Genomic DNA, 19,832 nt, shown 5'->3' on the forward strand with positions numbered 1-19,832 from the left:
TCAAACTTTGTTTGCAGCTAGAGGAATTTTTTCTAAGATGCCTATTATTTCATTTACTGCTACTGCAGGAAATAAAGCTTCACGCTAAACTTTTCCTTAAAAACATTTATTTCTTAAAAATCAGTACCAACATCTCGACTATGAAAATGAGATTCTATATTAAATTGATTAACAGAATGTACACAAGTATTAAATTTTGACTTTTAATGAGTTAAACTTTTCTAGATATGAAGTGATTAGAGCATTTCGGAGAATTCACCCCTTCATGTTAGGCTCTGAATTTCTCCTTTCTGGCATTTTACATAGTACTTCTTTTCTACTTCCTTTCAGATTCATTGGGCTGACATAAAGGCTCTTACACTTCCTAACTGCTTTGCTGACAATGTTCTTTCTGAGCATTTGAGGAGATGTCGAAGGCATGTTTTCGGCTTGCTTCAAAGCTACCATGACGCTTTCAGAGAGCATATGTAAGCGTTCGTCTTTTTGCTTATTGACTACATTAGGAGCCTGACGTTCTGGAACCTCTGGTGGTGGCAGAGGTGGAACATATTCGTCATCTGAGTCGTCGATTTCTTCATACAAAGTTATTCCTCCCACGCTTTTTGTTCGAGAATGTTCTAGATTTATTTCTTCATAGACGTGTTCCTCCAGGTCTTCGGCTCTGGTCCTGTTTGAATTATTGCCTACTTCATCACTTGAAGATGAATTTTCACTTTTATTTCTGTCTCGTGGTTGAATTGAACCAATACTCGCATCAAGAGAATCGTCAGGAATATCCTTGATGTGTTTTATTGTGCGATTAATTTTTCCATACTCAGTTCCTTTGGAGCTCTGACTAAAATGCAACAATGGCTCTTCAGAGCTGTCTTGAAATACGATATTTTTTTTGGACAGAGCTGTATTCTGGATTGTCGTTAGACTCCAAAGAAACTGTCCTCAGGATTGATTTCCTTGGATTTATTTCCTGCATCTTCAAATAGTTACCTAAATTACTTTCTGGAAGTAAACTTTGAATCCAACTTATAGCACTTTCAACACAATCACTGTAAAACTGTAGTGTTCTGCTTTCATCATCTCCATCACTGGAAAAAAAAAGACCATAAGTTTTTTATTTTCATGAAAAACAGAAACTAATCTAATAAACTTATTAAAAAGAAACTTCTTTAAAAAAATACTTACAAAACGTAATTGTTTATGCAATAGCATTGTTTGAAGTTTTTTAAAGGAATTAATTATGGTTGTTTCAAAGCTCAGGGGTAAATTACATAAGGCTACTAAACACCACAAGTGTTTGTGGTTAAGTAAAAGTATAAAAGTGAAACATATGGCAAAAAAGTATTATAAAATTGTAACCTATTTTAAACTTCATAAAAAGCTCCAAAATAGTGTATTCCAACATAAAGAAAGTGAAATTCCTCGCGTGGCAACCCAGTGAGAACAGTAGCGGATTTGGGGGAGGGGCATCCCCAAAAGAAAAATTAATATAACTATTTCTTTTTTTTTTAAATTGACTTCCCTGTATAACATGAAATGTTTTACAGGTATTTAAAAAGACACAAATCTTATTTGAATAAAAGCATTTTCGTTTGCTAAAGGAGTAATACTGGAGTCAGAGACCAGAGAGGCAATATAACTTACTAGTTTGGAACTCAAAAGAACGTACTATCGCCATTCGTCTGTCAATTCTTCTTTGATGAAATCGGTAATTGACATTTAGAAAAAAATTGTGTGAAGATGTGCCTAGAAAAGCACTATGAAAACTTGAAATGCAAGGGGGGGGGGAGCTTTACAATTTCTTGGGTCCCATCCAAAAACTTTCAGTATCCGCCTCTGAGTGAGAATGATGTCCTATCGACCCATTTTAAAGAGTCAACTGCCTGGAAAGTTATCTCAAAAATGAAGCCCCAAATGCGGCTTCAAATAAGACCAAATATAGTCTGTGTCAGTGAGAGTCACAAGACCGACACACAAAATATGATTTCTATAAACCGAGAAATGGTACAAAAACGGGGTCAAGATCAATTTAGTTCTGATAGTAAGCGATAAATCAGAAAAATAAATTTTACTCCTCTTCAACTCCTTCGTAGGTGAGATGGCACTGAAATTATTTGTTAACCCGTCATGAAGGAGGGTCGGGGAGGTCAATTGCACTCAGTGGCGGACCTAGCCGATCATTTCATTTAAGAAGGTTCTTCTGGCTTTAAATAGGAGTTTAGTAAGACCTCATTTGGAGTATGCTGTGCAGTTTTGGTCGCCTTAGCTGAGAAAAGATATTTGTGTATTGGAAAGGGTTCAAAGAAGGGTAACTAGACTAGTAAGGGGACTTTCAGATATAGATTATGATACTAGATTTAATAGGCTTAGTATGTATAGCCTGGAACAAAGGAGGATCAGAGGGGATATGATTCAGTTGTTTTAAATTTATCAAAATGAATGATATTAATGCATTAATTTTTTGCACTGAAAGCAGGACGAGGGGTCACTGTTTTAGCTATTCAAATCTCAGGCTAACCTGGAAATAAGGAAAAACTACTATTTTAGTAGGGTTGTGGGCACTTGGACCAGCTTACCGGAAGAGTTGGTAATGAGCAAGGGGGTGCATAGCTTTAAGAGGGCCATTGATCTTTTTTGAGGACTAATAAACTGACTAGGACCAGCTTAGCTGAGCCAAGAGCCTGTTGCTGGTCGTCACATTTGTATTCTGGGAGGGGACCATCCGAAATTTTTGAACCAACTCCCCAGAAATTGTATTAAAATAAAAATTTAAAAACTCAATTTTATGCTCTCTTTCGAAACATTATGTGAGGGGGATGGATTTAGGATTTTTTCCCTTCAAAAATGTTTCGAAATTAAAATTCTTGTGTAATTTTTGAAAATTAGGTTCTTAAAAACGCATTTTAGGTTTTTTTTTTTTTTTTTTTTCTTGAGGGTGTAAGAAGAAAGGTCAGGGTTCGTGTGCTAACCAATACTTTATGAAAATGAAGTTTAGAAACTGAAATATTCTGCTGTTATAAGTTGAGAAATTAGGACAGGGGGTGGGTGCTCTTCTGCTGTTGAGTCTAAAAATGAATCTTTGGGCAATGTTTGCAGACAAATAGAAAGAGAGTGCTTGGAATCTGCCATCTGCCCTTCCTGGAAATATTTTGCCATTGAGGATGAGACTCTAAAATCCCAATTTTAAGTTATTTTTGAGCGTATTAGAGAAGAGATGGAAGATTCGTGAACTCCCCCTCCATCAAAAACTTCATTTTAAAGCTACCACGATATTAACCTGGGCTATTGGAAATAGATTGTAATTGAAGCCCCAAAAAATGCCATTTAAGCCGCTTTTAGTCAAGATAAGGGCTTGGTAAGCTTATCTCCGTTGAAAAGTTTTCCAAATTAAGGTCCCAAATGCAATTTTTGGTTACTTTTCGTGGCATTGTGAAGCAGCATTAGAAAAAAAAAGCTCCCCCCCCCCCCAGCCCAGAAAATTTTCGAAATTTTAAGCCATAAAATCGCAAATTTGGTCTATCTTTGGTCTTGTGAGCAATAAGTGTACTCCGAGGAGAGCAAGCAGCAGCATTTGGAGATCTTCCTAAAATTAGACTCAAGAAATGATGTAAACGATGGAGCAAAATTTTGGAAATAATAGATCTGTATCGAGGAGAGGAATTTAATTTCCTCTCCCAATTAAAACCTAAATTTCTTTTAAAGTAAAACGCATGTGTTAAATTTTGTTTTCTTATCATAATATTTTCTTTTTTTTTTCTTCTTAAAAAAATTTCCTACAATCACAAGGTTTGGGGAGGGGTTATGTCCCTCCTTTAGATACGCCCCCTGATTGAATGGGTCCCATATATTTTAATATGAATGGTTCTGGATTTCGGTTTTTTTTCTCTTTTTCGGTGTAATGTACACATCGAGTATATACTCTTTACTCCCCCTCCCCCACAAAAAATTTGAAAAGTCTAGGCAGGTTAACAAACTTTATACGTGTTGGTTTGTGTAAGTACATATTGTTTTCGTTTCATGGGAGGAATTTCACTCCAAGGCTGCTGCTAGTGGTGGGAGAAAAAGATGAATTGGGAGAAAAGAAATAAAATCGAGCATTGCTCTTGGTACAGAATTGCTCACTAATGGCAGAAACATGTCCTAGAGCCATGCAGTGGACATATATTGTTTGTAGCTGCAAATCTAAAACCAACTTTTAAAGTTCACCAATTCTCCTCCTTATATTTGACGCACCGTCATAGCAGTCTTCTAAAACACTAAAAAGGCAAGTCTAGGCGGACGATAACAGTATATTACAGTACATTATTTTTAGTATATTACATAGAGCCTTTGCCTTAATATTTCAAGTTTCATAAAAGCATACAAATTCCTCAAAATTTTCGCAATTTTCATTGACACTCGTCAGGTAACAAGACATTCATCTTCAATAAAGCGTTTCTCTAGCAAAGCACTCGCCACTCAATCGAAAAAATGACGCACACAAACAAAAAATATTCGGTGGGGAATAGCCCTCCAAGCCCCTTGCAGTCGGCCTAGTGATAACATTAATAGCAATCATAATGAGAATTTCGAATGAAAGCTTCCCTGAAACAAACATGAAGTTCATTCACTAATCACTACCATTGCTCCAGTTGTATTTGTCATCTCATGCCAATACTGGATAACTGGGCCAAAGTTAGAAGACTTAGAATTTTATCACGAGTAACTTGTATTACTGTGAAATATAAATTGGTTGAGGAAACCATTAATGTTTAAATAGTTTTGGATGCATTAATAGTTTTTTTTTTTTTTTTCTTTTAAGTAAAGGGCATTTGTTTGAAGTTTCGTGAGAGAAAACGTTATACTATTTCTAAAATATATTTACACTAAAAAGAATAAAATAAAATGATTTTGAAAAAAAAGAAAAAAAAATAGAACCGACTTCAAAACTGCAGCTAGAAATTGCTCTAAAAAGTAATAAATTTACCATCCTTTCATATCAAACTTATATGCTGGCTTGTTAAGTATGTATTACTCACACAATTATTTTGTTGTCCATCACAGGTTGAACGGTAAATATTAAAATATAAAAAAGTTTAAGAAACTGAAAACGGCAAAAAATACTAAAAGGTAAGAAACAAGGAAGGTGCTGTGTGATATTATCGTCTTATTGAGTAAAGCAAGTCATTTGATATGTTTCAAAGTTAAGAACGAAACATTTATACCGCTAAACAGATATCACGTTGTCATCAATGTAATGTAGGCTAATTCTGTTGAAGAACCTGAGTCCATTATAATTTACAGTAGTAATTAAATTTCGGTTAAGTATTATCTTATCTATTGTTTTTTGCGTCGACTTTATGGATGTTAAAAATAGTAGGGTCAGGTGGGGGGAAAGTGGTCAATGGGGTAAAGTGGTCATACGTCAAATAAATGGCAATGCTTGGAAATAAATGTTCGAATGAATGTGAAAATTTTATTTTAGAGTAAGGCAGTTAGAAACTACACTTTGAATACAAAATTTTACAACTGGCAAAATTTTATTCAGTAAAAAAAATATATTTTGCATGAATATGAAAAATTTTAAAATCTAAACACCTATTTTAACATCCTTGGGAAATTTTGTTTGTTAGAATTAGGAACAAATTGACTGTACAGGAAGCTTCCTACATGTCTCGAGAACTATTACTCATTAGCAGTAAGCTGAATCTGTTTTAGATAATTTTTTAGAACAATTTAAGTAAGATGGGGTAAAGTAGTCATAATATTAAGCTTAACGAATATTGTTCTTCTAATGTCACTTAATCTTTAGGTATAAGGCAGATACAAATTAAATATTAATTTTACTTAATATGTATTGTTTTTACAGTAAACGGGGTTAAATATACGAGTATATGCGTATAAATACGCATATATACTCGTGTAGACATGTATATAGACGTACATTTTTTGGCATAAATGTGCCAAAAAATATGTATATGGGCATCTGCAAGTATTTTTTTATCCATACAGCTATACATTCTACTATACACGTATATGCTCGCTTATACTCGTATATATAAGAGCACTTATATACTCAGGTAGACACGTATATATGCTTACGTACTCGAGTAGACACTTACACACAAGCATATGATACAAAAGTATACAGGGTGAGTTTACATTCTTGAGCAAATTATTAAAACGTGTTAGAAGAGAGGATAAGAAGCAAGAATCAATAAGGAACATATGGTCACAAACACAATGCTGACGCGCTACATGCACGCAAAGTGAGAAATTGATGGATGCAAAAAAAGTCACAAATTTATATATATATTACACAAATACCATTTTACACAAGATTTTAGGATTTAAGATAGTTTTAAAGCGATTGATGAAATTTGCGGCCTTTAGCTGTAATACATGGGTCGCATTCACAGATCCCTCCCCACATAGCACAGTCACATCTCAGCAATGTAGCAAATACGTCGCACTGCGACGTTTGTAACGTCTCGGGCACGTCACGGCACATTCCAGAAACGTCCCAGAGATGTTCTGGCAACGTGGAATTGTCCGACTTCAGTTACGTCGCAATGCGACGTGTATGGTTCATCGCAATGTGATGTTGTCGTCGCATTGTGACAGCCCAGAGACGTTCTGGAGACGTGGAATTGTCCAACTTCAGTTACGTCGCAATGCGACATGTATGGGTTGTCGCAATGCGACAGCCCAGAGACGTTCTGGGGACGTGGAATTGTCCAACTTCAGTTATGTCGCAATGCGACATGTATGGGTTGTCGCAATGCGACAGCCCAGAGACGTTCTAGAGACGTGGAATTGTCCAACTTCAGTTACGTCGCAATGCGACATGTATGGGTTGTCGCAATGCGACAGCCCAGAGACGTTCTGGGGACGTGGAATTGTCCAACTTCAGTTACGTCGCAATGCGACAGGTATGGATTGTCGCAATGCGACAGCCCAGAGACGTTCTGGAGACGTGGAATTGTCCAACTTCAGTTACGTCACAATGCGACATGCATGGGTTGTCGCAATGCGACAGCCCAGGGACGTTCTGGAGATCTGGAATTGTCCAACTTCAGTTGCGTCACAATGCGACAGCCCAGGGATATTCTGAAGACGTGGAATTGTTCAACTTCAGTTACGTCGTAATGCGACATGTATGAGTTGTTGCAATGTGACAGCCCAGGGATGTTTTGGCATCGTGGAATTGTCCAACTTCTGTTATGTTGCAATGCAACATGTATGTTTTGTCGCAGTGTGATGTTTTCATCCCAATGCGACAGCCCAGAGATGATCTGGACACGTGGAATTGTCCAACTTCAGTTACATGCACATTCATTGGGCTTGTGATATTGATGAGGAAATGTGACAGCTCGCAGCTAAAAATTTCTGAAATCTCTTCTTATTTATTGGGAAAAAACAAAAATTTTGTATTTTTCATCAAGTAACATTCACATTAATTCTAAATGTTTGCTAAAATTGTATAGCTAACCTTTCAAACAAAATATTTAAATTCCCACATAACAGAAACAATTCATACAAGTTAGTACGCACTAACTTAAGAAGTACAAAAGAAAAAAAAAAAAAAAAACTCAGATTAGTTATTGCCAGGGGCGTGCAAAGGGGGGGGGGGAGGACACCTGTTGGCAAAATATTTTTTAAACTAGGGATGAAAATAAGGATAAACAACATAAAGGGTAACGGGAAAGTCATTTGGGATGGGCCCCAAAATTTTTGTGCATGCCCCTGGTTGTTGAATACGAATAGTGATTGTTCAATTTAAAAAATAGAAAATAATATAGCAAGAGAATATTGTCGCCTCAGAGCAACAGTAAGAAATCTAATCCCAGGAATAATACTAAGATATCCTACTGTTGCTCTGAGGTGACGATATATATATTTTAGTAGCATTTAGACCCAATAATAAAATATTAATGCAAAAATATTGTTTAATTCCCAATATTCACGGTTGATACAAAATCTCGGTTAAAACGAATATTTTCTTAGTTAAGTTGGTTTGAAACAATCATGGAACCAAGCAAAACTGTTTGGATTATGGACGTGTTCTTTATAGGAGAAAATTGGATAATGCACATGTATTCTGGGACTATCTTGTGTTCCGCCCTCCCAAAAATTTATGTTTCAGGCCAGTGCTCACTTTAGCGAGTGTTCAGATAGGGTCCCCTATATATAATCAGTGGTGCCCCCCTAGGGTATACTCCATATAGTACGCGTATACTCTCAAACGTTTTTAACACATATATCCTATACCCTCAAGCTTAAAAAATTTTCATATTATGCATATGATCGCATACACATATTGTGCATAATTGATTACTGGGAGTATACTCTCAGAAAAAATGATAGGAACATCACTGTACATAATTAAATTGAAAATCTTATGCACAATAGGTGCATTCAAATGAAAGTTTAGGCTAAGACAAACAAAAATTTTTGACCCCTCCTCTGAAAACTTTTGCTGATGAATGCCATTTTTTTGTCGAAATTGTACATCATTTTGTACGACTAAAAAGTCAACCATACGTTAAATATTTTTGTATGGAGCATAAAGCCCTTATACCTGTTGTCTGTGGACATTTCTCGGAACTTTCTATATGTCTATGCGGATTATCACTTGTTCCTCCACTGTTTAGCATCCTTCTTTTCAAAAAATGGAAAATCTTAATAACTAACAGATATGTTCATACCGCAATAATGAATAGTAGTAATTCATTTTTTTAAAGACAATATTCATTTGTTTTTTTCACTATTTCACTTATTTATGCAACTGTTATAAATAACAGCTAATCGAACAAATTGTGGAGTTTCTATCATTTCACATTAACTAAGTTCAACTGTACAGTAAACTCCCATTATATGAGGAATTAAGAGGCACAAGTGCAGTGGATATCAAAAATCGCGGCCAAACCGCTAAACGGCTATAGAGAGGGACAACCAAAGGTAAAAAATATTCTTGCTGACAAACATAGCTTTGTTGACCACTAATATACACCAGCTTTGGTTTGGAGTATTGTAAAAAACCCTTTGTAAGTTGACCACTTGGCAAAAGCATTAGATTGTACTAAAAGTGTAATCAGTTATGCATCAAATAAGCAATCAAACATTTTTAAAAACACCAATGAATATTTATGTTTCTATCTAAAAACATTGGGTTTATGTTAAGTCCCAGAAAATGCGCCAAACTTCATTAAGAAGTTATTTTGTTGAAAAGTAGATTACTATTGTTACAAATGTACAAGAAAAAAATCAAAGAATTTAAGTCACTTTTGACTTATTATGAATTTTTAGGAATTGTTCATGTCAAGTCAGTAGTTTTTCATAAGCAATGAGACTTTTTTTTCTTCGATCGATTTACAGACATTTTGAATTTGTATGATAATTTACGCGTCATTCTGGTAAATAATCTCTAAAAATATTTTAAACCATTTTACTTATTGTCTTAAAGTAATGTTAAACAATGAAATGGAGTTTAAAGTATTTCAATTAGTTAAAAAATGAATGCATGGGGGAAGAAATGACAAAAAAAAACAGTTTTTGTTACTACCCTCTATAAGTTGACCACCTGTCTAAGTTGACCAACAAAGTACTGCACCGCAAGTGGTCAACTTACACAGGTTTCACTATTTCGTTTTGTGAAAATATATGCAGCACAATAAAAATGTTTTTATATTTTTGCACAACAGAACTGAACATCAATAAATAACAATGGCATGCAGGATGAAGAAAGTGTAAAAAATAACCAAATCAATAAATAATAAAACATAAACAACTATGAGTTTAAATCTGCAATTTTTCGAGAAGAAAACAGCCATTGGCTTAAGCTTCTTGCTGCAAAAATACATGTTCTTGATTGTTGAATGACTCGCGGATAATCAGGAGTTTACTGTATATAATTAGAAGGAAATATTACTATTAGTTCATAAAACTCATCTTCAATATCAAGGTAATTGGAAATAATTTCTACTTTTTTAGATTGCACAGGGTGGGTCAGTTTACAAGGTTTGTGAACATAGATAGATAATATAGACGCACGCTTGCATGGGTACGTTTTGATGCTGTGCAGATACATTTGCTGCTGATATGTACATCAGGGTTCATACTCATTTTTAAAAGTGAAAATTAAGGACTTTTTAAGGACTCTCAAAAAATTTTTAAGTTCTCATCGGAAATGATTATATAACTTAAGGTACACCATTTCAACGTTTTCCAGAGTGGGTAGGGTGGGGGGAAGGCAGGAGTACTTGATACATAAGTATATGATACAAGCAAGCATATTACACTAAGTAATGCCTGTTTAATTCTGTATGTCTCTCTCCTAAGCACCCATTTGATTTTTCGTCCTTTGTTAGATCAATCCAAACATTACAAGCATCTGCAATTGAAAAGTTTAGTTTCCAAACTAAATCAAGGGCACTAACATAGGATTTTATTTTTTTAAATGATGAAATGAAATTTATTTTTTTGTTTACTTAAATGAATATCATTTAGCAATTACTTGAGTTATTGAAGACGCTTTTAAGTTTTTGCCGGTTTTTACCAGTTTCTGCCAATGGCATGGCAAAAACTGGTTTCTGCCAGCAGAAAGCCTACCCTGTATGTAGTAGAGCATTTTTCTGTGCATTGTTTCAAAATCTTGAAAGTACAGTAAACTCCCGATTATCCGCGGAATAGGGTGGCACAGTAACCGCGGATAATCCGAATAATAAGTAAAAAACAATACTTAGTGTATATGATGGCAAAAAAAAAAAAAATATATATATATATATATATATGTATATATTAATATTAATAACACTCGCGCATGCATTTAAATTCTAACTGAAAACATTGCTACATTGCATCTACTGACATTGATTATAAAAAAAATGTAAAATATTAAAGCGAACAATCACACGATCATAATTTTGGGGGGGAATGAAAAGACCCGCGGATAATCCGAGCAGCGGTTAATCCGACCGCCGATAATCGGGAGTTTACTGTATATGCATATTTTATTTAAAATCACAACAAATAAGAAAGATAGACCATGAATAAAATAAGTCTTATAAATGAGCAAAATGTTTATTAAGTACAATAAATATTAAACATGAAATTAATTCAAAGCTACCTATTTTGAGCAATAATTTTACTATTTTGAATCTTTAATTTGAAAAGTTAATGCCGTTCACAATAGACAAATTGGGGAAACCTCAACTGTGTTTTAAAAATATGGTTTAAATCTTTATTTTTCTGAATGAAAATAACTTTTTGGATTACATAATCTTGCATGAGCCTGATTATTTTTAAAGTTATGTACAATTTTGTGCAATTATTAGGACTTCACATCTTATATGTCAGTCATTACACTGAAATTATCTCGAGTAACTTGAAGATTTTTTAAAACTATATTTGACACAATCATATAAGCTTTTTTAAACAGAGATACATGAAAATAAAGAGAATTTTAAAGATATTAGGGTTTACTTTTAAATTTAATATCTGCAAGTCAGCATGACTTGGTAGAGGATCTAGCAATAGATGGCATCACAGCACAATACAGAGATATAGATCAATACTATTCATACTTACTTAGTCTGAATTCATGACATTTATAATGAATGCTTTATCATTCTAAGTTTATTGTACCAACTATAATTAGTTAACTGCTGACAAAAGGAATGGGACTGCTTAAGAAGACAGAAAAAGATACAACGGCAGAGAGAGTAAGAAAATACACTACAGTGAAACCTGTGTAAGTTGACCACTTGCGGTGCAGTACTTTGGTGGTCAACTTAGACAGGTGGTCAACTTATAAAGGGGGTAATGATTTTTTTTTTTTTTTTTTGTCATTTCTTGCACCATGTATTCATTTTTTGACTAATTGACACTTACTATCTCCGTTCAACTCACTTTCATTGTTTAACATTACTTTGAAACAATAATTTAAAATGTTATTGAAATATTTTTAGGGGTTATTTTCTCAGAATGACGTATAATGTGTCATGTAAATTTAAAATTTCAGTAAATTGATCAAAAAAAAATCATTGTTTATAAAAAGTTATTTGATATTAATAGTTCCTAAAAATTCATAGCTAATCAAAAATAACAAATTTTTTGCTTTTTTTTTCTCATATACATTTAATACATTTATAACCATGATGATCTACTTTTCAAAAAAATAACTCCTCATTGAAGTTTGGCGCACTTATTAGACACTAGTTTTGGAAATTCCATATGTGTCAGCTAATTTTCTCTGGGTTTCTCCCTTTTCAATTAATTTTAATACTTCATACTTTTTACCAATCTCAAGTTCAACTAACTTTCTTTTTGAAGCCATTTTATGTAAAACTATAACACAAAGAGCAACAAGGTGATGAACTCTCCTAGTTCAATATGGCAGTTGAAAATGAAAATGTACCATTTCTTTATCCCTTGCACTAGAAATACTGCAATGCAAGTAACTTTTACTCTAGCACAATTCCAGTGTTGCCACAAAATATTGCAAGTGGAAATAAATACTTTGTACTTTTCTACTGACACATGGTTTCATTGAACAGAGAGTACAAAAGGTAATCTCAAATAGAACAACAAAAGAAAAACAAGTTTGGAGAATAAAAGGGTTCTTAGTAGTTTTCCAATGTGGTTAAATTTATAAGGAGGTTTAGTTATGTTGCTGTTTTATTTAGTTGGTAAAATGCTGGTCTGGCACCAAAAATATTCCTGGAAAGCTATAAAAAAATAAAAAAATAACTTGCTAAATTAAGTTTTAAAAAATAAACCAAGTGGTCAACTTACAAAGGGTTTTTTACAATACTCCAAACCAAATTTGGGGTACATTAGTGGTCAAGTTAGACAGGTGGTCAAGATAGAAAAGTGGTCAAGTTACAGAGGTTCTCCTTCATTATAAAAGATAGGACTAATTCCGTTCCTGACAAAAGCGGTCAACATAGACAGGTGGTCAACTTACAAAGGTGGTCAACTTTGCAGGTTTTACTGTACTACCCTCTTTCGCTATCCATTTCTGAATTGAATTGTATTGCGCAGAAAAGTTAATATTTAATGTGTGCTTAAATATTGAAGACTAAGCAAATACACATTGGAGAGTAATTGTTTTCATCATACGTTATGCAAATAAAGTAATGAATATAAAATTTAACATAACTCATGAATAAAGTCTTAAGAAAGAAAAGCCATAGATGAATGTATAGAATATTTAAAATAAGAATTTTGAGTTTTGTAAACATAGTACTTTTAAAAAATCAAGAAAAATGATAGTGAAAGCAAATAACAATAATTATATTTAACGAACAACATGATGTAGAATAAAATAGCAAGAATTCTATAAACCAACAATTCATTCATTCAAATTCTATTAGCTAACTTTTTTTATGGATCGAAGACGATCCATCACCTACTAAAACTCAAAATTTTAAAATCAAATGTTTGATGAGAAGCTTAACCGCTTAAGTTTAAAATAAACCAGCACACGTGTGACAACATTAAAACACAAGGCATAGAAAAAATTAATATCTTTCCATAACAAAGCTATGAATTCGGATTTTTTAAGTATTATTCAAAAAAACTTTTTGCAGTAAATTAGAGAATAGTACAATTAGTTTACGAACTTTCTCGTTTAATCAGTAATCATAGCGGAAATACCACAGAAAAACAAACACATTGGAATCGATCAGTTAAAAAATTTACAGTCACAGTTAATCAGCACTCGCTGGCAAAGTTCTTCATTTTGCGCATGCGTGTACTAGTTCGGAGAGAGGGGAAAACGTCTCAAGCATGTCGCATCAAGATGTTGCAGCTACGTTTGCTTGTAACATCGCAGCGACGTACTGTTAATAGCGCAGTGTGATGTGACGTGAATGGGACATTGCGACGTCGCTGGAACATCGCTCAGACGAAGTGTGCTATATGGGTCTCTGTTGCAATAACGAGACTTTTGAAAAACTTTCATCAACCGCTACGCCTTTGTTGCGATGCTTGTATTAGAGCTACTACAGGCCGTAACTTTCAACAACTGCTCTAAATATTTCTTAAAAACTAAAATGATAGGTGAAATCATCTTTGTGCAACAAATTTGTGCCCTGCTTTGCATCCATCAGTTTCTGACTTTGTGTGCATGTAGCGCGTCAGTGATTATAACTTCTTTATGATTCTTTGCTTCTTATCCTCCCTTCTCACACCCATTTGATTTTTGCCCAAGAGCTTAGATTCACTCTGTAAGCCGATAAGTATATAAGCGTATATTCTCGTGTATACATACATGTACTGTAATACGTAAATGTACGTATATACGTCTATACAGGTATATAATCGTGTTTACACATGCGTATATACTCGTGCTTCCATATTATATATACGTGAGTAGACACGTACCAAAGACGCACTGGATGTATCCACGAATTAACTCGTGTATACCCGTATATGCATGTACACTTATATATGCGTATATACGTCTACTATACACATATATACTCAAGTATGCACGTATTTTCTCGAGATACAAGTGCATACGCGCATATGATGTTCGTTTATACGCGTATATACTCGTATATACACGTGACACGTACATATACGTGACACGTATATACTTGTGACACGTATGTACTCATGTAGACACGTATACATGCTTATATACTCGTATATACACGTATATACTTGAGTAGGCACGTGCATGCATGTATCTGATGTATACATGTATCTACTCATGTAGGAACATGTTTACTCGTGTATAGCACGACACGTATATATTCGTGTATACACGCATGTACTCGTGAATATACTCGTAACTATAAAAACAACTGAAAAATACAAGCATTAGGGTTCTTTATAATGGTTTTGCATCTATTTTTAACTATGACCACTTTACCCCATGCTATGACCACTTTCCCCCACCCCATGGGGTAAAGTGGTCATAAAAACATAGGGAAAAGAAAGTTCTATAAAACTACTAAAATCAATATTTTTCTTCCTAAAATTCAATGTACCGTGTTCTTTAATAATGCAATGTAAAATAACAACAAAAAAAGTTGAAGTGTTTAAAGAATTTGTTGCATTTATTATCCACCTAAGTTGAAAACCTACGATTTTATGACCACTTTACATCACCAGACCCTATCGATGGTGTTGGTGTTCAAAGAATAAAATTATTTTTTACTTTTCAGAGCAATTTCTAGCTACAATTTGGAGAAGTCGTTTTTTTTTTTTTTTTTAATTACTTTATTGAAACTCTTAGGCGTATTTTCCCAACAAAAAACATAATAAAAGTGCGTGGAAGAGAATGAAAAGATAATGAAAATGAAAAAGAGTTGTAAACATCTTATTTGAATTAGTACTTCTTATTTTCTTTTATTAATGCATCACACATTTTTATATTTACATTTCGTAGCTTTTAAGAGTTATTTACAGGAGTTATGCCATTTACAAGAAATATTTCCCTCAGAAGTCAACTCTTCCCGAGCTATGTGGGGAAAAAAACAAGATGTGAGCTCCCCCCCCCCCCCACACACACACATTTGAACTTTTACACCAAAAAAAATAGAAAAAATCTTGTAAGAAGAAGGTTACAATAAAGAACGTATTACCTTTTCAAATGTATATTAAATACTCCTGATTTTTCACCAACTTTCCGCACTAATAGAATATTACAGATGCTTTCTACCTGCCATCTCATTTGTACTCCACCCCAATGAGGATGCATAAGACTGATGACATCTCCAGAAGTACAAGTCAGACGACCATAAGTTCCCAGAATACCAATCGAAAAACTTTTCTCATCATCAATCAGAGATACTTCGTGTTGTGTATCTGAAATTGAGTTAGAAAACAAAAGCATTGTTGTAATCTGTAAAATTCTTGTCAGACTTTATTTAACCAGCGATTATTAAAAGCTCAAGTCAGATGACGATAAGTTCCCAGAGTACCCATCGCAAAACTTTTCTCATAATCAATCACCTACACTTCGTGTTACATACTCAAAATCGGATTGGAAAACAAAATCATTTCCATGCTGTATTTGAATTGTAAAATCATTGTCAGACTTCGTTCAACCAGACGTTATTGAGACACCAAGTCCGACGAGACGACCCAGAATACTAATCGCAATTTTTTTCTCATCATTAGTCAGAGATACTTCGTGTTGCGTACTTGAAATTGGATTGAAAAACAGGTTATTTTCATTGCTGTATCTGAATTCTTATTCTTAGATTCTTGTCAGACTTCCTTTACATTATAAAGAAAGGACATTTATTGTAAATAGGATATTGAATTTAAAATATTTTTTCATTCAGTACTTAGCCAAAAAGAAAAAAAAACATAAATGTTTAGTAATTAATTCCATAGTTAATGCGATAGCCACACTTCATTTCAAAATGCTGTTTATTAGATTTTCGAACGTACCACACTTCTGGGGAATTGCCATAATTTTCCTTCCTTATTACTATATACATGTCCATTTAAATATAATTGCCGTACCTAAAATAATATAATACAATTTTTTCCTTCGCGTCAAGGATACGATAATGATCACTCCTCGGTTTTCCAGATTTACGTATACTATATCTTGTATCATAACCTCTGATAAATTATGGGTGCTCATCCCCTGAAGAGTGATGTTGCCTCATTCTCTCAGTTCTACTAAGATCCCTCCAAGAGCGAGCCCCTTTTCTCCCCCCCCCCCCCCCGATTGGAAAATGCCCTTTAAAATAACACTTCTAATCAGTTTAAAAGCATAATTACAATAATTTCCATTCCTAATTACTTTATCCATGTACCTTTAAATTGAATTGTAGTTCTTAAAAAGTAAGTATGGTTTCGTTTTTGGGTAAATCAAAAAAAAAAAAAAAATGCGTGGACATTTAAAACCAAATCCAGTGGCGCAACAGCTCATGGGGACTAAGACCTACTGTGCCCATCTCAGTTTTCTAGACCGGAACAGGACTTCTCCGCCGCAAGTTTTATCGCAATTCTCCCCGCATAGAACTTCTCCGCCGCTGCTCTGATCCCCCCTTTGCCCTGCACAGGACAAATCCGCCGTGCCATTTTCAAGGGTTAAAAGGGGTTACTGGTTTAAAATTTTCATTCTTGGCAACACATCAGCTTTTGGCGACAAACAGCGAATCTAAATACACGAAATTAATTCACGGGCTACTGTATTTTCAAAAAGCTTTCGATAAGGTTCCGCATGTTGCTCTACTTAGCAAATTAGCTGATATAGGAATAGGAAGGAAACCTTTCATTTGGGTAAAAAACTGGCTGACCGGAAGGAAACAAAGGGAAGTTGTAAGGGGAAATTACTCTAATTGGAGTGAGGTTTTAAGCGGGATTCCTCAAGGATCAGTGTTAGGGCCTGTTTTGTTCATTGTTTTTATGAACGATATTCACAAAAATATGTCTGGGAACATGAATTGTTTTGCTGATGATGTCAAAGCTATGGGGGCTGTAGATAATGAAGAACAAGCAAAACAGCTGCAAGAGGATCTAGATCATATTACGGAGTGGGCTGATAAATGGGGTATGGCTGTTAATGTTGGGAAATGTCAAGTGCTACATTTAGGGCATGGAAATAAGTGTACAAGTTATTATTTGCAAGTTTAGCCAACAGTGCAGCATTGCTAGAAACAAGGCCAATAAGATGCTTGGGTTTATCAATAGATCTATTTCAAACAAATCTAAAGAAGTTCTTCTGCCCTTATATAGAAGTTTGGTAAGACCTCATTTGGAGTATGCTGTTCAGTTTTGGTCTCCTTGTCTTAAGAAAGACATTAATGTATTGGAAAGGGTTCAAAGGCGAGCTACAAGGCTAATAAATGGACTTTTTCACTTTGACTATGATTCCAGGCTTAGAAGGTTAAAAATGTACAGTCTTGAGCAAAGAAGGGACCGAGGGGACATGATTCAGTTGTTTAATTTTATTAAAATGAAAGATGTTACGGGGCTGAAGTTTAGCACTGAAAACAGGACAAGGGGTCATTGTTTTAAGCTATTTAAATCTCAGGCTAACATGGATATTAGGAAAAATTATTATTATAGCAGGGTAGTGGAACCTTGGAACAGTTTACCGGAAGAGGTCGTAATGAGCAAGGGAGTAGATAGTTTTAAGAGGGCCATTGATCTTCACTGGGGATTGTAAATTGACTAGGACCAATCTAGCTGGGCCCAGAGCCTGTTGCTGGTCGTCACATTTGTATTTGTATTTGCGAAAAATCGCAAACATAGACCTAATATAGCGCATTAGAAACCTTGTCAGAAATTATTGTTGGTTAGCTTGACAGTTCAAAGTCAAAGTTCAGTATAAAACGTTTTCAAAAATATTTTGTGCACATTTATTTATTGCATACATTTTACAGTTTTAATGGAATAATTGGAATGTTTAGCTGATTTTGTCTCCAAGATAAATATATTTCAGCTGAAGAATATACTTAAATCATTTGAATGTTGGTGAACGAAGACTAGTCCGTCTGACTAATCCCGATAAATCCTGAGTGCAAAATCTCTGAGCAACAAATAAATAAATAAATATATTTATTTTAATAATTTTATTATATTTATTTATTTATTTATATTTTATTTATTTATTTATTTATTTATTTATATTCTATTTATTTATTTATTTATTTATTTATTTATTTATTCAGAAATCTATATGATCAATTAAATTGATTTCATTTCCACATTCTATTTTTTTTTTTTTTTTTGTCAAAATAGTTTATTCAAATAGAGGAGATATATTTTTGCTTTTCATGGAGCAAATACAGCAAATGACGTAAGTATTAAACGAAAAAGAAAATATCTGTAGTGGAATCCATATTACTTCTTTTTAGGTCTAGTAAATAATGGATGTCTTTTTACTAACTCAAAGTACAGGTACATGGACCCATATGTGCTCATTAGGAGTAATACTTTTTAAATGCATATTGTTTTTTAGAAAGTCATAAAATATTTTCAGTATGAGTAAATGAGTATGGTACTTTAAAATGAAAAGAGTTCGGATGTTTTTGTAGGTGTCTGAGGTATGAAATTGAGACAATTAATAACTGTTATAATAATAATAATGATAATAATAATAATGACAATAACAACAAATCTAGTCATGGTCAAGAATTAGCAAAAAAAAAAAAAAATGCGATCTGTGCTGAATTTAAGAAGTTGCACTCAGAGCGGCTCCTCATTTTTGAAACAAGGATGAATGAGAATGAAGAATACAAGAATGGCCAACGATGGACATTCGTGCTTTACTAAGATTTAGTATTTTTTTCTTACGATTCAGTATTTAAAAAAACTTATCGAAGTCGCGGGGTTTCTGCAGCTAACGCAAGTATCTAGGACTTGTCATTATGCATTCTTTATGTACTATTCAATGCTCCCAACCCCTTTACTATCTGAATAATAAATGTCCCTTCCCTATCGATTCCAGGAAATAGCTTAGGGACAATAAGGTCAAATGTAGGAGAAAGTCAAAGCAGTATTCGCGATTGATTACATACGTATTAACTATTTTCAGTAAAATTGTATTTTGTATGTGTAAGAGAATATTAAACACGAATAATCTTCTTTACTATAATAATAAAGTTGAAAGTCTGTGTCTCTGGATGTCTGTTACGTGCATAGCGCCTATACCGTTTGACAGATTTTCATGAAATTTGGTACAGAATTAGTTTGTGGCATTTGGGTGAGCACCTCGAAGCGATTTTTCTATTCCAATTTTAAGAACATTTAACGGTGCAAATTATCATAACGTGGACGAGTAAATTATCATAACGTGGAACCGTAACATGGGCGAGCAAATTAACATCGCAAATTGACGAGAAATTCATCATCCATTAGGGTAGGTGGGGGTAAAACCCCGC

General features: G+C 34.1%; 1 pseudogene; it reads right to left on the reverse strand.

Moving 5' to 3' along the window:
- Positions 1-19,832, reverse strand: part of LOC129217149 (uncharacterized) — a 47,062-nt pseudogene continuing 27,230 nt past the window's right edge.

The sequence above is a fragment of the Uloborus diversus genome, chromosome 2 (assembly GCF_026930045.1).
Source record: "Uloborus diversus isolate 005 chromosome 2, Udiv.v.3.1, whole genome shotgun sequence".
NCBI lineage: Eukaryota > Metazoa > Arthropoda > Arachnida > Araneae > Uloboridae > Uloborus > Uloborus diversus.